The 27,599-nt window shown below is 34.4% G+C and overlaps 1 pseudogene; it reads right to left on the bottom strand.

Moving 5' to 3' along the window:
• Positions 1 to 9,828: 9,828 nt before the first annotated feature.
• LOC117063359 lies at positions 9,829 to 10,708 on the bottom strand (annotated as a pseudogene).
• Between the last annotated feature and the right edge of the window lie 16,891 nt (positions 10,709 to 27,599).

Here is a 27,599-nt window from a genome sequence, read left to right as displayed (position 1 = left end):
AAATGTTAAGGGCAGGCAGAGAGAAAGGTCTCGTTACCCACAAAGGGAAGCCCATCAGACTAACAGTTGGTCTCTCAGCAGAAACTCTTCAAGCCAGAAGAGATTCAGGGCCAATATTCAATGTTCTTAAAGAAAAGAATTTTCAACCAAGAATTTCATATCCAGCCAAACTAAGCTTTATAAGTGAAGGAGAAATAAAATCCTTTACAGACAAGCAAATGCTGAGAGCTTTTGTCACTACCAGGCCTGCCCTACAAGAGCTCCTGAAGGAAGCACTAAACATGGAAAGGAACAACCAGTACCAGCCACTGCAAAAACAGGCCAAATTGTAAAGTCCATTGATGCTAGGAAGAAACTACATCAACTAACAAGCAAAATAACTGGCTAACACCATAATGACAGGATTAAATTCACACATAACAATATTATCCTTAAATATAAATGGGCTAAATGCTCCAATTAAAAGATACCAACTGACAAATTGGAAAAAGAGTCAAGACCTATCAGTGTGCTGTATTCAGGAGACCCACCTCACATACATACACACAGATAGGTTCAAAATAAAGAGATAGAAGAAGATCTATGAAGCAAATGGAGAACAAGGCAGGGGTAGCAATCCTAGTTTCTGATAAAACAGACTTTAAACCAACAAAGATCAAGAGAGACAAAGAAAGCCATTACATAATGATAAAGGGATCAATTCAACAAGAAGAACTAACTATCCTAAATATATATGCACCCAATACAGAAGCACCCAGATTCATAAAGCAAGTCCTTAGAGACCTAGAAAGAAACTTAACCTCCCATACAAAAATAATGGGAGATTTTAACATCCACTGCCGACATTAGACAGATCAACAAAAGATAAAGTTAAAAAGGATATTTAGGAATTGAATTCAGCTCTGCACCAAGTGGACCTAATAGACATCTACAGAACTCTCCACCCCAAATCAACAGAATATACATTCTTCTCAGCACCACAGCACACTTATTCCAAAATTAATCACATAATTGAAAGTAAATTACTCTCCAGCACATGTAAATAAACAGAAATCACAACAAACTGTCTCTCAGACCACAGATAAATCAAATTAGAACTGAGGATTAAGAAACTCACTCAAAATTGCACAACTACATGGAAACTGGAAACTGAACAATATGCTCCTGAATGATTACTGGGTACATAATGAAATGAAGGCAGAAATAAAGATTTTCTTTGAAACCAATGAGAACAAAGACATGACATATCAGAATCTCTGGGACACATTTAAAACAGAGTGTAGAGGGAAATTTATAGCACTAAATGCCCACAAGAGAAAGCAGGAATGATCTAAAATTGACACCCTAATATCACAATTAAAAGAACCAGAGAAGCAAGAGCAAACACGTTAAAAAACTACCAGAAGGCAAGAAATAACTAAGACTGGAGCAGAACTGAAGGAGAGAGAGACACAAAAACCCTTCAAAAAATCAATGAATCCTGGAGCTGGTTTTTTGAAAAGATCAACAAAATTGACCTAGCCATATGTAGCAAGTCTAATAAAGAAGAAAAGAGAGAAGAATCAAATAGACACAATAAAAAATGATAAAGGGGATATCATCACCAATCCCACCGAAATACAGACTACCACCAGAGAATATGATAAACACTTCTTTGCAAATAAACTAGAAAATCTAGAAGAAATGGATACATTCCTGAAAACATACACCCTCCCAAGACTAAACCAGGAAGAAGTTGAATCCCTGAATAGACCAATAACAGGTTCTGAAATTGAGGCAATAAATAATTGCCTACCAACCAAAAAAAGTCCAGGATCAGAAGGATTCACAACCAAATTCTACCAGAGGTACAAGGAGGAGCTGGTACCATTCCTTCTGAAACTATTCCAATCAATAGAAAAAGAGGGAATCCTCCCTAACTCATTTTATGAAGCCAGTATCATCCTGATACCAAAGCCTGGCAGAGACACAACAAAAAAAGAGAATTTTAGACCAATATCCCTGGTGAACATCGATGCAAAAATCCTCAATAAAATACTGACAAACCAAATCCAGCAGCACATCAAAAAGCTTATCCACCATGATCAAGTGGGCTTCATCCCTGGGATGCAAGGCTGGTTCAACATACACAAATCAATAAAAATAATACATCATATAAACAGAACCAAAGACAAAAAGCACATGATTTTCTCAATAGACGCAGAAAAGGCCTCTGACAAAATTCAATAGCCTTTCATGCTAAAAGCTCTCAATAAATTCGGTATTGATGGAACGTACCTCAAAATAATAAGAGCTATTTATGACAAATCCACAGCCAATATCATACTGAATAGGCAAAAACTGGAAGCATTTCCTTTGAAAACCGGCACAAGACAGGGATGCCCTCTCTCACCACTCCTATTCAACATAGTGTTGGAAGTTCTGGCCAGGGCAATCAGGCAAGATAAATAAATAAATGGTATTCAATTAGGAAAAGAGGAAGTAAAATTGTCCCTCTTTGCAGATGACATGATTGTATATTTAGAAAACCCCATCGTCTCAGTCCCAAATCTCCTTAAACTGATAAGGAACTTCACCAAAGTCTCAGGATACAATATCAATGTGCAAAAATCAGAATCATTCTTATACAACAATAACAGACAAACAAAGAGCCAAATCATGAGTGACCGCCCATTTACAATTGCTTCAAAGAGAATAAAATGCCTAGGAATCGAACTTACAAGGGATGTGAAGGACCTCTTCAAGGAGAACTACAAACCACTGCTCAGTGAAATAAAAGAGGACACAAACAAATGTAAGAATATTCCATATTCATGGATAGGAAGAATCAATATCGTGAAAATGGCCACACGGCCCAAGGTAATTTATAGATTCATTGCCATCCTCAGCAAGCTACCAATGACTTTCTTCACAGAATTGGAAAAAACTGCTTTAAAGTTCATATGGAACCAAAAAAGAGCCCACATTGCCAAGGCAATCCTAAGCCAAAAGAACAAAGCTGGAGGCATCACACTACCTGACTTATATCTATACAAGGCTACAGTAACCAAAACAGCATGATACTGGTACCAAAACAGAGATATAGACCAAATGAACAGAACAGAGCCCTCAGAAATAATACACACATCTACAACTATCTGATCTTTGACAAACCTGACAAAAACAAAAAATGGGGAAAGGATTCCCTATTTAATAAATGGTGCTGGGAAAACAGGCTAACCATATGTAGAAAGCTGAAACTGGAGCCCTTCCTTACATCTTAAACAAAAATTAATTCAAGATGGATTAAAGACTTAAATGTTAGACCTAAAGCCATAAAAATCCTAGAAGGAAACCTAGGCAATACCATTCAGGACATAGGCATGGGCAAGGACTTCATGTCTAAAACGCCAAAAGCAATGGCAACAAAAGCCAAAATTGACACATGGGATCTAATTAAACTTAAGAGGTTCTGCACAGCAAAAGAAACTACCATCAGAGTGAACAGGCAGCCTACAGAATGGGAAAAAATTTTTGCAATCTACTCTACTCATCTGACAAAGGGTTAATATCCAGAATCTACAAAAAACTCAAACACACTTAAGAGAAAATAACAAACAACTCCATCAAAAAGTGGACAAAGGATATGAATAGACATTCTCAAAAGAAGACATTTATGCAGCCAACAGACACATGAAACAAATGCTCATCATCACTGGCCATCAGAGAAATACAAATCAAAACCACAATGAGATACCATCTCACACCAGTTAGAATGGCGATCATTAAAAGTCAGGAAACAACAGGTGCTGGAGAGAATGTGGAGAAATAGGAACATTTTTACACTGTTGGTGGGACTGTAAACTAGTTCAACCATTGTGGAAGACAGTGCAGTGATTTCTTGATGATTTAGAACAAGAAATACCATTTGACTCCGCAATCCCATTACTGTGTATATACCCAAAGGATTATAAATCATGCTGCTATGAAGACACATGTAGTTGTATGTTTATCACAGCAAAGACTTGGAACCAACCCAAATGTTCATCAATGATAGACTGGATTAAGAAAATGTGGCACATATACACCATGGAATACTATGCAGCCATAAAAAAGGATGAGTTCATGTCCTTTTTAGGGACATGGATGAAGCTGTAAACCATCATTCTGATCAAACTGTCTCAAGGACAGGAAACCAAACACTGCATGTTCTCACTCATAGATGGGAACTGAACAATGAGAACACTTGGACACAGGGTAGGGAGTATCACATACTGGGACCCGTCGTGGGGTGGGGGGAGTGGGGAGGGATAACATTAGGAGATACACCTAATGTAAATGATGAATTAATGGGTGCAGCACACCAACATGGCACACGTATACATATGTAACAAATCTGCATGTTGTGCACACGTACCCTAGAACTTAAAGTATAATTAAAACAAAGAAAAAAAAAAAAAAGAATAATCTTAGCTATATGTTTTTGTAGGTGTTTTTCATTAATTTAGAAAAGTTCTCCTCTACAGTTCACTGAGTTTTGTCATGAATGGGTGTTGAATTATGGTTTTCTTTATCTTAGAATTTACTGATTTTCTCTTTATTCCTGAAAGATATTTTCACTGCATATAGGATCTGGGTTGACAGTTATTTCCTTTCATCATATAAAAAGTGTCATGCCATTTCCTTCTAGCCTCCATGGTTTCTGATGAGAAATCCTCTGTAATTCAACTTATTTTTTTCCACTAAAAGTAAGCTGTCATTTTTCTCTTGCTGCTTTCAAAATTTTTTCTTTGTTTTTAGTTTTCAGAAGTTTGACTATTAAGCGCATTGGTGTGGATTTCTTTAGGTTTATTCTGTTTGGGTTTTGTTCTGGTTTTTCAAACTATAGGTTTATGTATCTTTCAAATGTGTGAAATTTTCAGCTGTGATTTCTTCCTATGCTTTATTGTCCCTGCTCTTTTTCTCTTCTCCTTTAAGAACTTGGGTGACACAAAAGTTAGCTTTTATTTATTTATTTATTTATTTTTTGGTTGTAGTCCCAAAGGTCCGAGTCTCACTGTTAATTTTTTTTTTTTTTTTTTTGGCAGCAGGGTCGGGGGTGGGGGAAGTGAAAGGTGGTATTATGTTATGAGACTCTGGATCTTATGTAAAATTTTACTTTTAACTGCCTTCTTTTGATAGTACATTGGTAGCAGGTAGAGAGTTCTGCTTTGTTAATGCTGAGGGTAGGTGGAATTCCTGGTTCCCTACTCAGCTTCTGTTGACATTATAAGTGATGGGCTCATCATTATTTCTGGCACAGTGTGAGTTCTGCTCTCCATAAAGACTTCACTGATACCTTCCTGACTGGAAGATACTTTGTTACTATTTCCCACGTGATCTCCACTGACTCCACAGTGACGGGCTTCCTTATACATTTGGATGACAGTCCTGACTCTCTACTTGATTTTCTCAGATAACGCCTTTGTTTGGGAGGTAGTGTGAGGAGTGGTTGAGTGTCTCTTTGAAATGGGGAATGGTTGGAAATCTAGGCTCAACACTTGACATTTTGTGGTGAAATTGGGTGTAGGACCAATGTTAGTTCTGTGGGCTTTGGCTGCTAGAAAGCAATTATGGTCTAAAGTTATGTATCTTGTTAGATCACCTGTTTTCTGTTCTTTTGGCTGGAAAGAGTAGACTTTTTTTTTAGGTAGCTCTGTGTGTGTGTGTGTGTGTGTGTGTGTGTGTGTGTGTGTGTCTGTAGCTATTATTGTTCCAGGTTACTAGCTTCTCCAGCATTCATCTATGATATAGCAGTAAAAAGAAAACTCACAGGCTTCTCTGCTATGCCCATCTTCAGATTTTAAAGCTCCTAGCTAGTATTATTTTCTTTACCTTTCAAACCACTACTACATCTCCCTAGCAACACAGTTAGGCACTGGGATATTTTGAGAGTGAAAAAACGCAACTGCCACTGTAAAATTAGCCTGGCATGTACACACAAATACATATAGCCACTCTAATAATGTGGAATAGTAGAAAATAATGTCAATGCTAATCAATAGAGGAACGTATGTTTCTAAAAGTATGACACATTTCACAAAAGGCAGCCACAGGGAGATAATGGACCCCTTAAAACCATGACTAAGAGGTTTTAGAATTGACTTGGAAGGATTCCCAAGGTGTTACTAAGAGCGAAAAAGTGGGATTCAGAATAGTGTGCATACTTCTCATTTTTTAAAAACGATGACATAAAATGAAGCTTGTATATGTAGATGAGCATCCATCTTTGTATGTTTATGTGTGTATATACATATTTACATTTTGAAAAGTGTTAAGATGGGTTAAGGAACAGGTGTAGGGAAAGTGATGACTTGCTTGAGAGGACAGTGACAGAAATGGGAGAGTTGAATAAAAATATAAAGATAAAACTACAATTAAAAGAAATTCATTTTATATATGATCATATTTTTGTATTTTTACAAAATTGAAAGGGTGCATAAACCTGCAACCATGAAGGCTTAAAGATAATGATATCATCACTCTCTGCCTGAGGTACCATTTCTTAATACTATCATTTAAAAGAAATGAATATTAGCTATTTTTTCTCTCCTATTAATTCCTTAACTTTTTTCTCAGTCCAATTAGTGACAAGACAAATACAGTCATTTGTCACTTAATGATGGGGATACATTCTGAGGAATGCACCCTTAGGTGATTTTGTCATTGTGCGTACATCATAGAGTGTACTTACACAAACCTAGATGATATAGTCTGTCACACATCTAGGCTATCTTGTACAATCCATTGCTCTTAGTCTATAAACCTGTTCCACATGTACTGCATGGAATCTTGAAGCAATTATAATAAAATTTGTGTTTGTGTATCTAAATATGTATAAACAAAGAAAAGATCCAATGAAAATACAATACAAAAGATAAAAAATGGTACTACTTTATAGAACACCTACCATGAATGGAGCTTGCAGGACTAGAAGCTGCTCAAGGTGGGTCAGTGAGTGAGTGGGGAGTGAATATGAAGGCCTAGAACATTGCTATACACTACTTCATTTTGCTAACACTAAATTTATTTTTTTTTAAATTGCTTCTCCAATAGTAAATTAACCTTAGCTTACTTTAATTTTTTTTCTCTATAAACTTGTTTTTCTTTTCCCTCTTTTTTTTTTTTTTTTAGACAGTCTCACCCTGTTGTCGAGGCTGGGATGAAGTGGCATGATCACGGCTCACTGCAACCTCCACCTCCTGGTTTCAAGCGATGCTCCTGTCTCAGCCTCCTGAGTAGCTGGGATCACAGGCATGCAACACCACACCTGGCTAATTTTTGTGTTTTTTATTTTTATTTATTTATTTATTTATTTATTTTTATTTTTTATTTTTGAGATGGAGTCTTGTTCTGTCAAGAGTCTCACTCTGTTGTCCAGGCTGGAGTACAGTGGCATGATCTCAGCTCACTGCAACCTCCACCTCACAAGTTCAAGCGATTCTCCTGTCTCAGTCTCCTCAGTAGCTGGGATTACAGGCATGTGTCACCATACCTGGCTAATTTTTCTATGCTTAGTGGAGATGCGGTTTCATCATGTTGGCCAGGCTGGTCTCAAGCTGCTGACCACAAATGATCTGCCAGCCTCAGCCTCCCAAAGTGCTGGGATTACAGGCATGAACTACCAGGTCTGGCCTTTTTGTGTTCTTTAGTAGAGACAGGGTTGAGCCATGTTTCCCAGGCCAGTCTTGAATTTCTGAGCTCAAATCATCTACCCACCTCAGCATCCCAAAGTGCTGGGATTATACGCATGAGTGAGTCACCGTGCCTGGCCTTTTTTTTTTTTCCTCTTACTTTTTTGGCTCTGTTATAATTAAACTTCACTTAAAACACAAATACATTGTACAGCTGTACTAAAATACTTCATTTCTTTATATTCTTATTTTATAAGCTTTTGTCTATTTCTAAATTTTTATTTCTTTTTAATTTTAAACTTTGTTGTTAAAAACTAAGACTCAAACACATCTTAGTCCAGGACTACACAGTATCAAGATAATCAATATCGCTGTCTTCTAATTCCACTTCTTGTCACACTGGAAAGTCTTCAGGGCCAATAATATGCATGAAGCTATCATGTCCTATGATAACGATGCCTTCTTCTAGAATACTTCCCAAAGGACCTTCCTGAGGCTGGCTTAAGTTAAATTAAAAAAAAATAATAATAAGTACAAGGAATACCCTCTAAAATAAAAACATAAATTATGGCAAATATACAAACCAACAACATAGTCTCATTATCATTGTCAAGCATTATGAATTGTACATAATTGTATGTGCTATATATTTTATAGGACTGGTATGAAAGGAGGTTTGTTTACAACAGCATGATCACAAATAGGAGTGATGCATTGTGTTAAGACATTATGGCTATTACAGTACTAAGTGATAGGAATTTTCCAGCTCCATTATAATTTTAGGGACCACCACAGTATATACAATCTGCTGTTGATCGAAAAATCATTATGCAGTGCATTCCTGTATAGAAAAATGTCTCTATGAACTCCCTCTGGGCACGAATTTATATATTTTTCTCTAAGTCACCCTCTAAAACTAAATTCAGGCTTTGTTCATTTCTCATTTGCATAGTTATATGTTAAGAACTTTTGTGTCAATTCTGTGACACACAAGGTCACAAAGGTGACTTAGAGAAAAAAAATATATATATACTCTTGACCTCTACCACAATCTCCATACTCTAAAACCTCTTAAATATCTCATGAAATTCATGGACAAAATCCAGTTACTTGCCATGAAATAGGAGACCTTTCATGGTGTTATTCTTGTTTATTTAAGTCCTAAATTTATCATATATTTATGAATTAATAAACACTGCATACACTTGTTGGATAAAACTTACCACACTTAAATATAGTTTTAAACAAATATTCAGATTTGTGCATTAGGCCCAAAGAATGATGGATCCCAGAGGCTGGAAAGTAGTGTAGAGAGCAGGGAAAAAAGAGAGGATGGTTAATGGGTACCAGGATTTAGTCAGATAGAATGAATACCTAGTGTTTGGTAGCACAATAGACTATGGTTAACGATCATTCATTGTATATTTTTAAATAGCTAATAGAGTGGAATTACAATGTTCCTAACACAAAGAAATGATAATACTTGAGGTGACGGATACTCCAATTATCCTGATTTGGCTATTATACATTGTTTGCTTGTATCAAAATTTCACATATACCCCATAACTACATAAAACTATTACACATCCATAATAATTAAAAATAAATATATATAATTGATAATACAAAACATATCTTTCTCATTTTACATCTCTTTTGACTCTGACGATAACTTTTTAACAAGTTAAAACCAGTATCTAGTTGAAACAAATAATTCTGCCATCACACTTTCTTTCCTTCATTGCTTACTGCCAATTTACTTGTGGCTTCATTTCTCATCTGTGACAAAATTTTCATTTTCAAATAATTTATTTTGTTTTTTTGACTTGTTTGACATGGTGATTAAATTTTAAAGTTAATACGTTGAGGTTTTCTTTTTAATACTGAGTTTTATTTCACGTGTATATTTTTGTCTCCCCACCATTTCCATGTCTGATTACTACTATTGTTATGTCCTATCATAACACTCCACACATACTTAAAACCAAGCAAAGGGTGGAGTTCCATCTTTAAAAACTAAACAGGAATTTTGGACAACACATTCTTGTCAACAGAATCTGGACATTTATCAAACATGGTAGGGAAAGTTCTCACCCTGCATTATAAATAGGACAGCCAGATATCAACTGTTAATAGAAATAAAATAGGAGAGAAAATTTTTGACAAATTGTTTGAATTATTTTCTTAAAAGAGACTTCCTCCACTGCCAAAGATCTTGAATAGACTCCTAGTCAGTCATCTGGAAGCAGTTCTTCACATAATTGATGAACTTGGCTTCCACTTTGGGAAGGAAATCACCTTTTTCTATACTTGCTTGCATTTTTGCTTTAATGTCTTCTACAGAACTAGGTTATTTTGGTGTTTTAGGAGTTTTTTTCCTGTTTTTTGTAGGATTTTTGTCCTTTTGATTTTGGTGTTGATGATGGTTTTTGAGTCTTTTCCATTCTGATTTGAATTTTGTGCATTTTTGGCTGGAGTATCTCATATAGATTTTTTCACTGGTGTTTTTTCTTCTGTTTCCTCCTCATCAAAATCATCATCTTCATCATCATCACCTTCATCATCATCTTCATCAGTAGCAAGTTTTATTTTTTTCTGTGGAAACTTGCTACCACCTCCAGGGGCAGAAAGCTTTCCAGATGTACTTAAGAGTTTCACATCCTCCTCCTCCTCATCATCTTCTGATTCTGCATTTTCCTTCCCAGCTACTAGGCGATGTCCACTAATATGCACTGGCCCTGAACCACACTTCAACCCTAAGAGCACTGGTGGTGTTATTTCAAAGCCCCCAAGGGAAACCATTGGCTGTACAGACATTGTCAAAGTTGTCAGCGCTACTTTAATTGGACTGCTTCCGTAATTCATTGCCTCTGCTTCAACCATGTGCAATTCATCCTTTGCACCAGCCCCTAAACTCACCGTTCTTAAAGATAACTGGTGATCATTTTCATCATTATCCACCTTAAAGTGATAATCTTTGTAGGCCTTTAATTCACTACTGAAAAGATAATTCTGGGGCCTCGGGGGGACATGTCCACGTCCCTCGAATCTTCCATCGGGTGGCGGCATGCGCTTAGGTGGGGGAGAAGGCGGGTGGAGATAAAAGACCACTGCTCAAGAGAACAGCCACTCAGGACAGAATCACGTCGGGGACATTGAGTTTTTAATATCACATATTTCAATCTTATATGAGCTTATAAAAATTTATTTTTTAAATTGTTTTCTTCCAAGGGTCTGAATTAGTTCTAAGAAATGTGTGAACAATGTTGTCCTTTTACATCAAAGCAGAAGAATTTCAATTGTTTAAATACATGCTTTCAGCTCTAATTACTCGTTAGAGAAAATAAGTTAAAAATGTGTGATTTTAATATTTATGTTAAAGAACAAAATCAAAACTTTCCCTAATATATGGATTAACCAATTGGTATAATTAACTAGTAATGAATGTAAAATTACTCTGTGGCATATCTCATTATGGTGTTACTCTAAATTTAAATTTATAATTTAAATTTGTAATTATATATATGCATATATAAAATGAAAGAATTGCATGTAAATCACTTACAAAAAAAGAAGACTTTATTAAATGAGGTTAAAAAAATCCAAAGAGAAATCAAGCTACTCCCTTTGGAAAGCTGACACCTTTCATATGATTTTATTAAATTTTGACCCATTTAAGTCATACAAAATAGTGGACTTATATTAAATGAAGCACAAATAAAGAAATACACAAACAACAGTTTTATCTAGGGGATATGTCAAATTACCTAGAAATTCTACTACCCTTTTACAAGCACTATCCTAAATAATTTGAGAACAGAGATGACATTTAAAAGTAAAGAAGAAAATGGGAAGAGAAGGTTGTAGGAGGAAAGATGTATTTCCTTTGCTGATATTTAACACTATCATTTTTCTTAATTATTCTTGATATTTCACACATTTTACTCATTATTCCCTGAGCTCCTCTAGAACACAGTTTTTTTAAAATGTAGGGCTACTTACTTTTGAGGACAAATTGTACCTTGCTGTTCTTTAATAAATTCAACCTGTTATTCTTGATCCTATCCCTCATATATAAGCAGATAGCACCACCTGTCTTATAAGCAGGTGCCTTTATAGCATGGATTTTTGTAAATATGCTGCTAAAAGTAGAATTAATTTTTTAGATTAAATGAAGCAGGAAAGAATTTGAATATCTAGCATTTAGAAAAAGTAAACTATTGAGAATTAAAATTATATACTTTTTAGATATTTACATTATATGTTTTGAATTTTTAAAGGACATCAAAAGCTATGCAAACTCTTAACATTGATAGTATAAATATCTTTCATATCTTGAGCCTACTAATTCAAGAGTCTAGCTATATTCTGTTATTCTTTAAGCAAAATAGTCACGTTTATTACTTTGCTTCTTTTAGGGTTTGTCCTTTAACCACATATATCCATATCAATTATTTAAAGCATGTGTATTACTTTAAAATTTGTTGTGATTCCTTAGATTTCATGTTTGCCTATGTAACATGCAAAATCATACACTGACATTGTATTATAAGCGAGAGCTTTATTTTATTCTCTTTCATATAATTTTTATTTCAAGAAGTATAGATATTTTAATTAAAATTAGTCTACTTTAATATCCATAATCTTATCTGTATTGTATGAAATTTACTAAAGAAACACTAAAACCAAATAATTGGCCATTTTTACCTATTTGAGGTTTCAGAAAATCATGCTTTCTAAAACTTAGTAGGATTTTGGTAAAACAAACCAAAACTATAGATTAAGATATTGTCTAGCTGAACTGGATTACAGAAAAATACAAATATTTGTATTGGTACATATTCAGTATTCACAAGGAGAGAAAGCATAATAGAAAGTAAAAAGAAAAATTAAACTAATGTTATCACCTATTTAATGTTACATAGTAATACTGTTGATGAATAAATATTTCTATAAAGTATTAGAAATTAAGATTCCAGCATATAGCTAGAATAATCACTTTGAGTAATACATATCTATGTGTATATCAAGCACAATTTTAAAAAAATCTAAAGATATTAAAAATAAAGTGTCCCTTAATTTATACTCAAATATTTTTGGGAAAAAATAGAAAAGTCTACTTTTTTCTAAAATGATTGCTTGTCTTTAAACTTTTTATTTTATAAGTTAATTTCCTAGGGATACTAAAACTTTTTAGTAGCATACATTGCATTAAGTCTTACAAGTGTGTGCAACAAAACTAGTGAATTTCAAGATTCCATTTTCAAGACTTGAATGCTATGCTTAGTAGTTTAATGACACTCTAGACATCTGGTGTTGTTTTCTGTAAAGCATAGGGACAATGGGCAAAACAAAACTAACAATTCTGTGAGAATGTAATTGTATTACCATTATTTTACATAAAGGTATATTTTAAACTGTAATATACCACAAGAAAGGCTTTACACTTCTATCCATTATTTTGATTGTTAATTTCATTGAAATTTGTAACATTTGCAAAACTTATTAATTTGAAAATATGTTCATGTACTTACAATTACATTAAATTATAAATTAAGTAATATTTCAACATTTGAATTATAATATCATTTCAAATGAAAGTTGTGAAGAAAGCAAAAGGCACCTTAATTACCGTGTATATTAATATGTGAATAAAAACACTTAAGCACAAATACTCAAAAAGAATGACATACTAAAATAATTTCATACAATACTGCAGTTTTAAGTTGTATGTTTGCTGATTCATTAAAGGAACTTTTGAATAAATATACAAAAATCACTAGCATTCCTTTATACCAACAACAGTCAAGCTGCGAACGAAATCAGGAATGCAATCCCATTCATAGTAGCCACAAAAAGAATAAAATACCTAAGAATACAGTTAGCCAGGAAGGTAAAAGATCTCTACAATGAGAATTACAAAACACTGTCCAAAGAAATTAGAGATGATGCAAACAAATGGAGAAACATTCCATGCTCACGGATACGAATAATCAATATAAATAAAATGGCTCTACTGCCCAAAGCATATTACAAATTCAATGTTATTTTTATCAAATTACCAATAACATTCTTCACAAAACTAAACAGAAAAAAGCTATTTTTAAATTCATATGGAACCAGAAAAAGAGCCCAAATAGGCAAGGCAATCCTAAGCAAAAAGGATAAAACTGAAAGCATTATGTTACCCAACTTCAAACTGTACTGCAGGGCTACAGTAACCAAAACAGCATTGTACTGGTACAAAAACAGACACATAGACCAATACAACCGAATAAGAGCCCAGAAATAATTCTGCACACTTACAGTCATCAGATCTTTGACAAAGCTAACAAAAACAATAGACCAGTTATCCCAGCACCATTAAAAAAATGTGATGTGATTAGTGCTCAACATCACTAATCATCAGAGAAATGCAAATCAAAACCAAATTGAGATATTGCCCCACATCTGTTAGAATAGCTATTATCAAAAAGAAAAAAAGTCTTGGAGAAGACTGTAGAAAAAGGAACCCTTGTCACTGTAGATGAGAATGCATAACCATTATGGAAAACTGTATTAAAGTTCTTTAAAAATTAAGAATAGAAGTACCCTGTGATCTAGCAATTCCACTTCTGGGTATATATCCAAAAAGGGAAAAAAAATCACATTCTTGCAGAGTTATTTGTACTCTCCTGTTCATTGCAACATTATTCGCAATAGCTAAAATATTGAAATAAGCTATGTGTCATACAACAAATGAATGGATAAAGAACACCATGCATTATTATTTGGCCTTAAAAAAGGAAATACTGCCATTTGCCAACAACATGGAGAAACCCATAGAACATTATGTTAAGTGAAATAAGCTAGACATAGAAAGAGAGAGATAGCATGATCTCATTTGCACATAAAATCTAAAAAAGTGTTAAATGCATAAGTAACAGAGCGTAGAATTTGGGTTGTTAGGGCCTGGGATGTGGCAGAAAACAGAAGATATTGGTCAAAGGGTCAAAGAAACTTTCAACTACAAAATGAATGAGTTCTGGCGGCCTAACCTACAATGTAATTACTATAGTTAATACTGTATTGTATACTTAAAATATGCTGAGAGTATATCTCAAGTGTTCTTACCCCTCAATGCCCAAACATACACGTACATACAAAATAGTAATTATTGAATTCATGGATATGTTATTATGTTAATCATTTTGCAATGTATATGTATACAAAAACATTATGTTATACATCATAAATATATTCAATTTTTATTTTCCAATCATACCTCAGTAATACTGGGAAAAAAACACTCCAGAAGAAAACAATGGGGGAAGAAAAAGAAATTGCTGATATGTTTTTCCATTTAAAAAAATCCAACAGTGAATAAATTTGCTAAGGAAAAAACAAAATGTTCATTCTGTGGTGTACCTGTTGGCTTTTTATTGGCCTTTGGAGAAATGTCTATTCACGTTCTTTGCTATTTTTAAATCAGATTTTTTTTTTTTTATATTTTACTTTTTTTTTGGCTATTCAGTTTTTGAGTCCCTTGTATATTTTTGATACTAACTCTTATCAGATATATAGTTTACAAATAGCTTCTTCCCATTCTGAAGGTTGCCTTTTCATTTTATTAACTGTTTTCTATGCAATAGTTTTTGAGTTTGATGTGAGCCTATTGACTAATTTTGCTTTTGTTCCTTGCACTACTGGTGTCATACAAAAAAAATCAGTATCAAGATCAGTATCAGGGAGACTTTTCCATATATCTTCCAGGGCTATTATAATTTCAAGCCTTTAATTCATTTTTAGTTGATTTTTGGATGTGATGTAAAATAAGGTTGCAGTTTTATTCTTTTGCATGTGGACATCCAGTTGTCCAAACACTATTTCTTGAAGTGACAGGATAGTCAGCCTTGTCAGCACCTTTGTAAATGATTAGTTGACCATATGCATGAGTTTATTTCTAAATGCTCTATTTTGTTTCATTCATCTATGTGCCTGTTTTTATGACAGTAATACATGGTTTTGATTACCATAGCTTTAAAGTAGAGTTTCAAATCAGGAAATGTGATGCCCCCAGCTTTATTCTATTTGCCTAAAGATTGATTTTCCTATTTGGTTTTTTTTTTTTGTGGTTCCAAATTAATTTTAGGATTATTTTATTCTGTTTTGTGAAAAAATGCCCTGGGAATTCTGAAAGGGATTGCATTTAATCTGTAGATTTCTTTGGGTAGTATGTCTTATAGATTTTAGTGTACAGATCTTTTATTTCCTTGGTTAAATATATTTCTAAATATTGTATTGCATTTTATGCTGTTTGCAATGGGATTGTTTTCCTTATCTCTCAGAGAAGTCACTAGTAGTGTACAGAAATACAGCTGATTTTTGCACACTGATTTTGTATTCTGCAACTTTATTGAATTATTTTATTAGTTCAAACAGATTTTATTATAGAGTCTTTGGAGGAGTCTATACATAAGATCACGTCATCTGCAAATGGATATAACTTTACCTTTGCCTTGCTCTTTTTGATGTCTGTTACTTATTTTTCTCACCTAATTTCTTTGGCTAGATTGTCTTGTTGAATAAAAATGGTTACAGTTGGGCATCCTTGTCTTGTTTGGGATCTTAGAGGAAAACCTTTCAGAGAATTTTTCACTGTTAAGTATGATATCAGCTGTGTGCTTGTCATATATGGCCTTTACTGTGTTGTGGTACATTTACATTCCTTCTGTAACTAATCTGTTGATAACTTTTATTATGAAATAATGTTAAATTTGCACATTGAGATGATCATAGAATATTTATTCTTCAATATTTTAATGTAGTCTACCACATTTACTGATTTGCATATGTTAAACCATGTTTGCATCCTGGGGATAAATCCCACCTGATCTTTGTGGATGATCTTGTTAATGTGCTACTGAATTCACTTTATAGTATTTGTTGAGAATGTTTGCATCCATGTTCATCAATGATATACATTCATAATTTTCTTTTCTTGTAGTTTCCTTGTCTGGCTTTATTATCAGGTTAATGCTAGCGTTGAAAAATAAGTTTGAAAGTATTCCCTCCTTTTCAATTATTTGGAAGAATTTGAGAATTAAAATCTATTTATTGAAACAGTTGGTAGACTTCATCAGTGAAGCCATCTGGTCCTGGGCTCTACTTTGTTGGGAGATTTTTTCATTAATGATTCTATCTCCTCAGTCACTATTGGTCTATTCAGATTTTCTACTTCATTATGAATTAGTCTGGCTAGGTTAAATGGGTCTAGGAATTCATTTATTTCTACTAGGCTATCCAATTTTATGTGTATTGTTCACAGCAGTTGCCTATGATTCCTCGTATTTCTGTGGTATCAGTCATGATGTCTCCTCTTTCACTTCTGATTTTATTTATTTGAGATTTTTCAATTTTTTTCTTAGTTTAGCTAAAAGTTTGCCATTTTGTTTATATTTTTAAACACCAATTTGTAGTTTCACTGATGGTTTATATTGTCTTTTTAGTCTCTATTTATTTCTGTTCTTCTGTGGATCATTTTCTTCCTTCTGCTAACTTTGAGCTTAGTTTTGTTTTCCTTTTTTTTTGTTTCTTGCTATGTAAATCTAGCAATTCTAGGTTTTTCATTTTTTTGAGTTCTTTCTTTTTTCTTCATTCAGGTGTTTTTCACTATGAACCTCGCTTTTATTAATATAACTGCTTTTCCTGCACCCTATAAGTTGTGGTATGTTGTGTTTCCATTTTCATTTGTCCCAAGACTTTTGTTTATTTCCATTTTGATTTCTTCTTTGACACATTAGTCTTTTGAAGCATGTGGTTTAATTTCCTCATATTTGCTTATTTTTCAATTTTCTGTCTGTTATTGATTTCCAGTTTCATACCATTGTATTCAGAAAGATGTTTGATATGATTTCAATATTCTCGGATTTCATAAGACTTGTTTTGTGGCCTAACATGTAATCTATCTGGGAAAATATTGTTTTGCTTTTGGATGGAATATTTTATATGTGCCTGTTAGGTTTATTTGGTCTGTGGTGTAGGGTAAGTCAAATGTTTTCTATTGATTTTCTGTCTGGATGATCTATCTATTGTTGAAAGTAGGGTATTGAAATTTTCTATTATTTATTGTATTGTTTTGAGTCTGCTATTGATGCTCCCATTTTCTATCTCACTTGTATTCTGCAGCCCAGAAATTTGTTTGCTTCTTCTTTATGTTTTCTTTTTTTCTGTTGAACTTCTCATTTTGTTATTTTGTTGTGTTGCAGGTTTTGTTAAATTGTTCATCTGTGTTCCCTTGTTGCTCACTGAACTTCTTTAGACCTATTATTTTAAATTATTTGTGATGCAATTTGTGAATCTTCATTTCTTTTTTTTTTTTTTTTTTCTTTTTTTTCTTTTTTTTTTTTTTTTGAGATGGAGTCTCGCTCTGTTGCCCAGGCTGGAGTACAATGGAGTGATTTTGGCTCACTGCAAACTCTGCCTCCCAGATTCAAATGATTCTTCTCCCTCAGCCTCCTGGGTAGCTGGTATTATAGGCGCCTGCCACCAGGCCCGGCTAATTTTTGTATTTTTAATAGAGAGGGGGTTTCACCGTGTTGGTCAGGCAGGTCTTGAACTCCTGACCCCATGATCTAAAAACACCCACCTTAGCCTCCCAAAGTGTTGAGATTACAGGCGTAAGCCACTGTTCCTGGCCGAATCTTCATTTCTTTTCTGTCAGTTATTAGAAGTTTACTGTGTTCTGGCCAGGCGCGGTGGCTCAAGCCTGTAATCCCAGGACTTTGGGAGGCCCAGACGGGCGGATCACGAGGTCAGGAGATCGAGACCATCCTGGCTAACACGGTGAAACCCCGTCTCTACTAAAAAATACAAAAAACTAGCCGGGCGAGGTGGCGGGCGCCTGTAGTCCCAGCTACTCGGGAGGCTGAGGCAGGAGAATGGCGTAAACCCGGGAGGCGGAGCTTGCAGTGAGCTGAGATCCGGCCACTGCACTCCAGCCTGGGCGACAGAGCAAGGCTCCGTCTCAAAAAAAAAAAAAAAAAAAAAAAAAAAAAAGAAATTTACTGTGTTCTTTTGCTGGTGTCATATTTTCCTGATTCTTCCTGATCATCGCCTTGCATAGGTATCTGCACATTGGAAGAAGCAGTCACCTCTTCCTGACTTACAGACTGGGGTTGGTAAAGAAAGACCTCCAACTGCAGAAGTTGAGAGGCATGCTAGAAAGTGCTATGGCACCTCACACCATGTGTGGAGGGATGTGGTTGCTTCCAGGTCTGGAGGAACATGGTGCCTTGTCAGCTCAAGCAACTGATGTTTATGATGTTGGCAACTGTGAGGTCCTTGTTGGTGAGAGCTATGGAGGGTCTGTAGGGAATGTGAGGGCTATTGGAGTCCTCCACAGTGCCTCTGGGCCCACCAGTGGAGAATAAGGCTAAAGGCAGGAGTGCCTTGGATTAGCAGTGTGCATGAACATGGTGGCAGGGGCTAGGGACTACTGTAGGTATATCCATGGAGGCAGATGCCAGCAGAAATCATAACCATGGCTATGGAGTTTGGGGATGAAAATGTGTATGCAAGTGACTGCAGGGACCAGCTGTAGGCCAGGGATGGTGGTGAGGGTATGAGCCATACATAAGTACATAAGTTCATGTACATAAGTAGTGGTCATGCTGAATCTTGAGGCCAGGGTATCTGTCGTGGCACCAGCTGGACAGCTCTTGGGTAGAGTGAGGAAGAGGCATGGAGGCTCAGGCAGCTGGAGTCTGCAAGGGCAGAAACTGGAGCTCTTGGTGGCAAGGCTGTGGTGGTTGATGCTGCAGAGTCTTTAGTGGTGAAAGCTGCAAGAGTGTGTTGCAGCCCAATCACTGTTGCTGTTCCCAGTGGTGAAGGCCACTGGGGTCCTGTGCAGAGCAAGTCACCAGGGACCATGGTAGCAACTTCTGTGTGACTGATACTGATAGCCCCTGTCCTTCTTCTTTATTCCTAGCCATCTCCGGATGTCTCAGCTACGCTGATCTCCTCAGCAATCTGGGAGCCCTGAAAGTGAGGCAGTTTCTTTGGACAGTGCTCTAAAAGAGTGGGAAAGCTGGTCATCTATTTGCTCTCATTTTCCTTGCAAGGAAAACCCACAGAACAGGACTTTCCTTTTTCATGCTGAGCAGTGCCAGTCTGCGGGATGGCATAATGTAGGTAAAATGAAAATTTTCATCTGACTTACTTTTAACAGCTATTCCCAGGTTTTTTGCTCTACCATGCTGCCACAACTTCTTAAATGGAATCCTGAGCTCTCCAGTGCTATTTTTGTAAATAGCTGTCTAATTGTTGTTTTCTTCATGTTGTTGGTGGACAAAGGCTGGGATCACCTACTATGCCATTTTGCTGACAACATTTATCCCGACTATTACTTAATTTATTTATGCTCCTTAATCTCCTCAGAAGATTCACCAATTCTACTAGGATTATTTTGCTAAAAATAACTGCCTTATCTCTCTAGATCTTCATAAAACCATCTACTATTAACATAGAAATTCTAACCTAAGTATTTTTCAATAAATGCTTTATATACTCAGATGAATTATAATATTTCAATGAAACTGATTGATTCTAAGAGGGAAAAAAACATTTAAAAACCTTACAGATAACTCAATAATTAAGAATATATGTTATAGTGGATTAGAAGGAATTTTATAGTGGTCTATTTACATTGTTTTGAAAAGTGGGTAATAATAGAAAGTGTCCATAAATGCAGTTAAAATGCTATTATTTCATTAATGCAAACCAATAAAGTTTCTCTAAATATAAATTTTTGTAATCTAGGAAAATTATCTGCTGAGCATTTAGTAGTAAATGTGAACAAAAGCATTTGTTAATAAATTAAATTATAGCATTTATGTTTTTGGTGTTAAAAGGAAACCATATAATATAATTTACCACATACATTATAAATGGTTTTCCAAATATAAAAATAATTAAATATTACATCAAAATGACACCTGTGAAAACTTTAATGTGTTGAATGCCTCAAAATTACATATTAATGCAAACATACACACACATATATGCAGTTATCGCTTGGTATCTGTGGAAAATTGGTTTCAGGACCCTCGCTGATACCAAAATTCATGAATGCTCAAGTCTCATATAAAATGGTACAGTGTTTGCATATAGCTTACATATATCCTCTGCTATACTTTAAATCATTTCTAGATTACTTATAATACCTAATACATTGCCTACACATTACTTCAGTCTCATGGATTTAACATACTACTCTGGGTGCAACAAATTTAATTTTTGCCTTTTGGAACTTTGTGGAGGATTTTTCTGAATATTTTAAACTAATACTTGGTTGAATTTATGGATGTGAAACCCACACGTATGGAGGGCCAACTATATATACACACATGTACATATATAAGCATACGTATAGATACATGTACCTCTGCATATATATATTACAAAATTATATATAAACATATTTTTATGTGGTAAGCAGAATATCATCAGTATGTGAAACAGTTTAAGTATTTTCTGTGTAATGAAAGTCAAAGACTGGGAATGGCATTTTATAAAAAATGGAGTGTAGCAAATCCACAGATCCAAAGAATAAAAGAAAAACATGAGTAAAATTAATGAGCTTATTAATTAGAAAACCCTGTTTCGGGAGCCAGGTTACTTAAAGACTCTTTCCTTGCTCCTTTTTCACAGAAACTAATTTTTTTAGTTTGAGCCAGAGCTCAGAGCCAGGTAGATATTGAGTCTCTGGTTTCCCTGTATACAAAGCTAAGTTATTCTCAAGAAAATAACATTTTTTAAGAAAGTTTAGGTATTATATATCAAAATTACTCTGGAATTTTAAAAATACAAGCATGAGGAAAATAGCACTGGCAATTTACAACAATAAAAACAATAGAAAATGGCCCCAAAAAGGTGTTTCAAACTTATGTAAGATCAAACACCACAGAGAAGACATGTAATCTGAAATGAAAAAAAAAAAAAAATCAACTGACTTCATGGCTTTACAGTGTATAAAGCAAGAACTATTGATTAATATAAGAATAATAAATTCACAATTCTAGTGAAATAATTTAATTTGTTTCTTTTAGAAATTGAAAGATGAATTTGATGAAACATAAATTAGGATATGAAGCATTGATTGAGATGATAAAAATGACAAGTTCAAATTAATGGACATACATAGCATTATTCCCAAGACAGTATACGCATTTCATTTAGACTCTCAAAGAACATTTAAAAGTGTTAATTAGGTAATAAGCATTTAGGCAAACAAATTGCAATGTCAGAAATCTTAAAAACAATTAGGAAAACTAGTAATGTAAAAACATAGTAGTTCTGTTCAAATCTTCTGGTGAAAATAATAAGAATTGTTTGGTAAAATAATTTTAACATATTTTAAAAGCATAAAACTAGCAAGATAATGAGTAATTACCAAGCCAAAAATATTTGTGATAGCAGCAACCAAGAGATAAATATTACTGAAGCTGTTTTTAATGAAATTATTTTACAAAATAAGTGAAATGGAGCATTGATGTTTTTCTTTTCTTTTTTCAATTTTATTGAGGTAGAACATATGTAAGAACCACACATATTTAATGTGGACCATCTGATGAGTGTGGACAAATGCAAATATTTGTGATAGCACCACCATGATCAAAGTAATAGACATGTCTAACACCCCCCAAAGTGTCCTTTTGTTTTTTATTTTGTTTTTGTTTTTTCTTGTGGTAAGAGCACTTACTGTGAGATGTACTCTCATAAATTCTTAAGTACATGTTGTCCAATGTTAACTACAACCAGTACATCGCAGAGCAAATCTCTACTTATTCATACAGCAGAACTGGAACTTTACAGCTATTCAAAAACAACTCTCTATTTCTGTTTTCTTTAGGCCCTGGAAACCACTATTGCCTTTTCTGCTTCTTTGAGTTTGACTATCATGGATACTTCTACAAATATTGATTTTCAAGATCAGGAAAAATACCGGGACCAGAAGACAAATTTCAGAGCCACCTAAATTGTGGAGTCTAATAAAAGATATCTTTCTCCTAATGATGTGATCATCCAAAGGATACACTCTCAGTGTAAATGTAAACCCTGAATGAAATTTTATCATCAACTTTCAGGGAATGTGGCTTTAAATTAAGCGGAAATCTCTTTGGTGCTAAGCAGAGCATGGGGAAATGATGTTGAGAAGCTGTAAATATAGTACCTCTCTGGTAGACACTGAGCTGAAGTTCACCATACCTAGGTGGGGAAAACCATCCAATCATTAATTTGGTTTAAAGTAGTTCCTAAAATTGGTGCCTTCTGAAGAGTAGAAGTATACACAAATACCTGCTAGAGTTACTCTTTCATTCTGAGCCCTAAAATGGTCTGACACATAATTTTTTTTGGAAATGAATCATTCACTCAAAAGCCACTTGGCACAAAAACAAGGAAGAAAATAAATAAATGAATATGTATGTATGTGTGTCTGTGTATGTGTGTTCACATATAAATGCATATTCATTTATATATTAATATATGTAGGTATATCTGCATATAACAACAGGAAGGAAAGAAAAGATCTTCAGCTATTGAAATTATCAGACACATGTAAAATAAAAATTCATAAGAGTAAAATAATATAGTCAATGTGATGATAGAAATAACTCCAGACTTAGAAATCTATACACAGAAAAATCATCCTCAAAAACCAGGACAAATTTGAAATATTTTCATTAAAAAAATTTTTGATAGCTTGTACTACTGGCAAAAACAAACCAAAAGAAATTGTAACAGATATGTTTTAGGCAATAAAATAATAATCACAGAATGAACACCTGATATGTAAGAGATGAATAATACAGGCTGACGCCTGTAATCCCAGCACTTTGGGAGGCTGAGGTGGACGGATCAGGAAGTCAAGAGATCAAGACCAACCTGGCCAACATGGTGAAATACCGTCTCTACTAAAAATACAAAAATTAGCTAGGTGTGGTGGCATAGGCCTGCAGTCCCAGCTACTTGGGGGCCTGAGGCAGGAGAATCGCTTGAACCCCAGGAGGTGGAGGTTGCAGTGAACCAAGATCATGCCACAGTGCTCCAGCCTGGGCACAGAAGGAAACTCCATCAAAAACAAAAAACCAAATAATACAAAGTAAATACTTAGATCTTCACTAAAGTAATACTGATAATTCTGATTTTAAAGAAAAAATACACAAATTCTTTTTTTTTAAAAAAAATAAAGTAATATGCAAGCCTGGTAAGGGACAAATAACCATGAGTATTTTCTGATTTTGCATCATCCAAGAAGAGGATACATTTTTATTACAATCAGTTAAATGTATGGGATAAGATTTCAAGTGAAACTAGTAAAGTAATAGAAAATAAAATATGTGAGAAATGATAACATAGTAGAAACATCTTCTAACATATAAGAAAAAATGTAAGATTAACCACAAAATTTTATGAATCCCAAAAACAGAAAGAACACAGAAAGAAAAAGAAACACAACACAGGCAGAAAATGAAAAGTTATCACAAAATAACTTGCAATATTTGAATATATTGGCTAATTATGCCACTTAAAGATTATCAAATTGGAAATAAATTACATTATCTTCCATAGGGCAAAAGTGAAAAAAAACCTCAAACAATTGAATATATAGAACATATTTCTAAACCTCAAGGCAATTGAGATGGAAATTAATGACAAAAAGATAATTTAAAAACCCCATGTGTTTAAAAATTTAAAAAGATAATTCTCAATACACCAAGAACAAATAATAAAACATAAGAACATTAGAAATATTTTGAAATTACAGTTTATGAAAACTGTAGTGAAGCCATCTAAAATATACAAAAGTTTAGAAGAGAACTGATATTCTTTAAAGACAAATACAACTGAAGAGATCAACTTTATTAAGCTAGGCATCATCTCAAGGAGTTATTTTTATTTATTTTATTTTTTAAATTTTTTATATTTTTTTATTTTACTTTAAGTTCTAGGGTACATGAGCAAACTATCATAAGGACAGAAAACCAAACATCGCATGTTCTCACCCATAGATGAGAATTGAACAATGAGAACACTTGGACACAAAGCAGGAAACACCACACACCAGGGTCTGTCATGGGGTGGGGAGAGGAGGGAGGGATAGCATTAGGAGAAAAACTAATGTAAATGATGAGTTAATAGGTGCAGCAAACCAACATGGCACATGTATACCTATGCAACAAACCTGCACGTTGTGATCAAGGAACTATTTTTACAAACAACAAAATAAGCTCCAAACAGTTTTTAATAGGAGAAGAATGACAAAGAATAGTAGAAAAAAACTGATTAAAAATCAAATTGATTAAAAATCAAACAAAATAGGCCTAATCAAAAAGAAAAATTATTATTCAATAAAAGTGATAAAATTAATATAACAATTGACTCAGAAACACAACTGACGAACAGTGACAATGAAAGAGAAAGAATTATATATGCTATAGACATTGTAACATTATGAGTCATAAAAATTGTCTACAAATACATTTGAATAGTTAAATTTAATAAACAATTTTCTAGATAAAAAGTACTAAGTACAGAAGGGTAAAAATAAATAACACAGAAATTGAACAAGTAATTAAAATATTGCCAAGGAAAATCACAGATCAAGTTGGATTTTCAGTCAATTAAACTACACATGTAAAAACCATTAATTAAATAATATATATGATCAGCAATATTAGCAAAAATAAAAAAATTAAGAACTTAAAACATCACACCCTTCCTGAAACCAGAAGAAGAGAAAATTATTCCAAATTACTTTACAGGATTAAAAAAACTAGAAACCAAAGTCTATTAATGGCAATAGTAGTACGATTGTTAATAGACCTACCTCACATATCTTAACATATTAGCAAAGAAAAATCTAGCTATATGAAAAATTGTGTTTATTTCCAGTTAATAGAATTTAGTTTTCTACAAATTAATCTTGGGTCAATGTATTAGTCCATTTTTATAATGCTGATAAAGACATACCCAAGACAGGGCAATTTACAAAAAAAAAAAAAAAAGAGGTTATTGGATTTACAGTTCCACATGGCCTGGGCAGAAAGCAAGGAGGAGCAAGTCACATCTTACATGGATGGCAGCAGGCAAAGAGAGGGCTTGTGCAGAAAAACTCCCATTTTTAAAACCATCAGATCTCGTGAGACCCATTCACTATCACAAGAACAGCATGGGAAAGACCTGTCCCCATGATTGAATCATCCCCCACTGGGTCCCTTTCACAGCATGTGGAAATTATGGGAGCTACAAGATGAGATCTGGGTGGGGACACAGAGCCAAACCATATCAGTCAACTATATATTGGGCTTAATATCAATTATCTTAATCAACCGCACTAAAACATTAACATTTAAAAAGCCCACAAAATTAATAATATTGCTGGTATAATTCCCTAGGAAACTGACTCTAAAATGGAGATGTGCTGCAATTCAAGTTTAATGGCAGCCTTTATCAATTTCTTCATAGTTGTCCTGGGTTATACCCCATGGTCATTTGATGTGGGTTGCTTTAAGAAGCTCTCTGAAGCTGAGGCATCCAGGAAAAAGCTAAACCTGCAGTTGGTTAATGACATCCCCCTCAGATTTCATGTTTTCCTCAGGGATGCCCATAAACTCCACACAGCATCTTTTTCTATCACTTCTATTTCTAATGGCACAGTGTCTGCTGAAATTTATGGATCAAGCTTCAGAGCTGCTTTCACTTTAGCCTTGTCTTGATGCAGAGTCCTTTCCTGCTCTGTATCTCACACAAACCCAGCAGCTTTTCAAATCACCCAATGTATGGTGTGGAGCAGCATTCCCAGATGTTGAGTATGCTGCCTCTACTGCCTGAATAGGCTACCAGGCACTACTACCTCTTCATGGTGTAAAATGTATTAATTTTTCCTTTGGAAGAGTATTTCAACATGCCTCTGACCACTGGTCTATGGATAATTTAATTGGTTTTGTAAGCACGTCGGCATAGGGTTTATTTTACAACCTCTGAGGCTTGGATCATAATAAGGTCTCCAATTTAAAAGTCCATTCTTACTCATTTGGTCCAATTAACATGATATGAACAGTAAAGTGGATTAATGTGATTTTAGGAAGAACCAGGCAGTGCAGATCTCTGTAGACTTTCTTAATACAGACGGTAAGAGAGTAAGCATACCCCTGATGTTAATATATACCATATACTATTTTCCATTCCATGTGAACGTAAACTGCTTCTGATCCTCTTTTCTGATAAGGAGATAAAAGCAAAGTAAAACAAGTAAGCCAGAAAACAAACAAAAAACCCTTCAACAAATGAACGGTCACATGCTGTCTACCTGAGTTGTATTTGTTAGTATACTCTGGCAAAGACACTGCATCTGGCATCATGGCTATGACTGGGGACATTATTTCATTAAGATTGTTATAATCTACTATTATTCTCAGGGATCTGTCTTGAATATTAATTGGGTATATGTCCAGAACTATAATCCATATATTCTTTCACGGGCGTCCAGTCTTTGGGCATCCCCAGGTCACTTTGAAAGAAGAATTGTTTTGGGTAACACATAAAATAATGATAGCACTAATGATAACTGATGAGCTAAAAAATATATAGCAAAAAAGTCTCATAATGTTTTAAGGAATTTTATGAATTTATGTTGGGCGGCATTCAAAACCTTCCTGGGCCACACGTGGCCTGTGAGCCACAGGTTGGACAAGCTTGCCTTATATACTTAAAAGTGGTGATAAATTTTATGCTCTTGTCCAAAAAATATATATTTGATTTTTTGTTGTTGTTTTGTTTTTAATTTACTTATTTGGCTGAGGTTGGGGGCACAATTGTTAGAGGCTTACACTTTCCCTTTTGCCATGATGATATCATGATCTCATGCCATATGCCAAAAACCCTGTGCCAACTACCAATTATGTC

Source organism: Trachypithecus francoisi, unplaced genomic scaffold (genome assembly GCF_009764315.1).
Source record: "Trachypithecus francoisi isolate TF-2019V2 unplaced genomic scaffold, Tfra_2.0 Lachesis_group18, whole genome shotgun sequence".
Classification (NCBI taxonomy): Eukaryota; Metazoa; Chordata; class Mammalia; order Primates; family Cercopithecidae; genus Trachypithecus; species Trachypithecus francoisi.
Note: the sequence above shows the minus strand (reverse complement) of the source record. Positions and strands in the feature narration are given on the sequence as shown.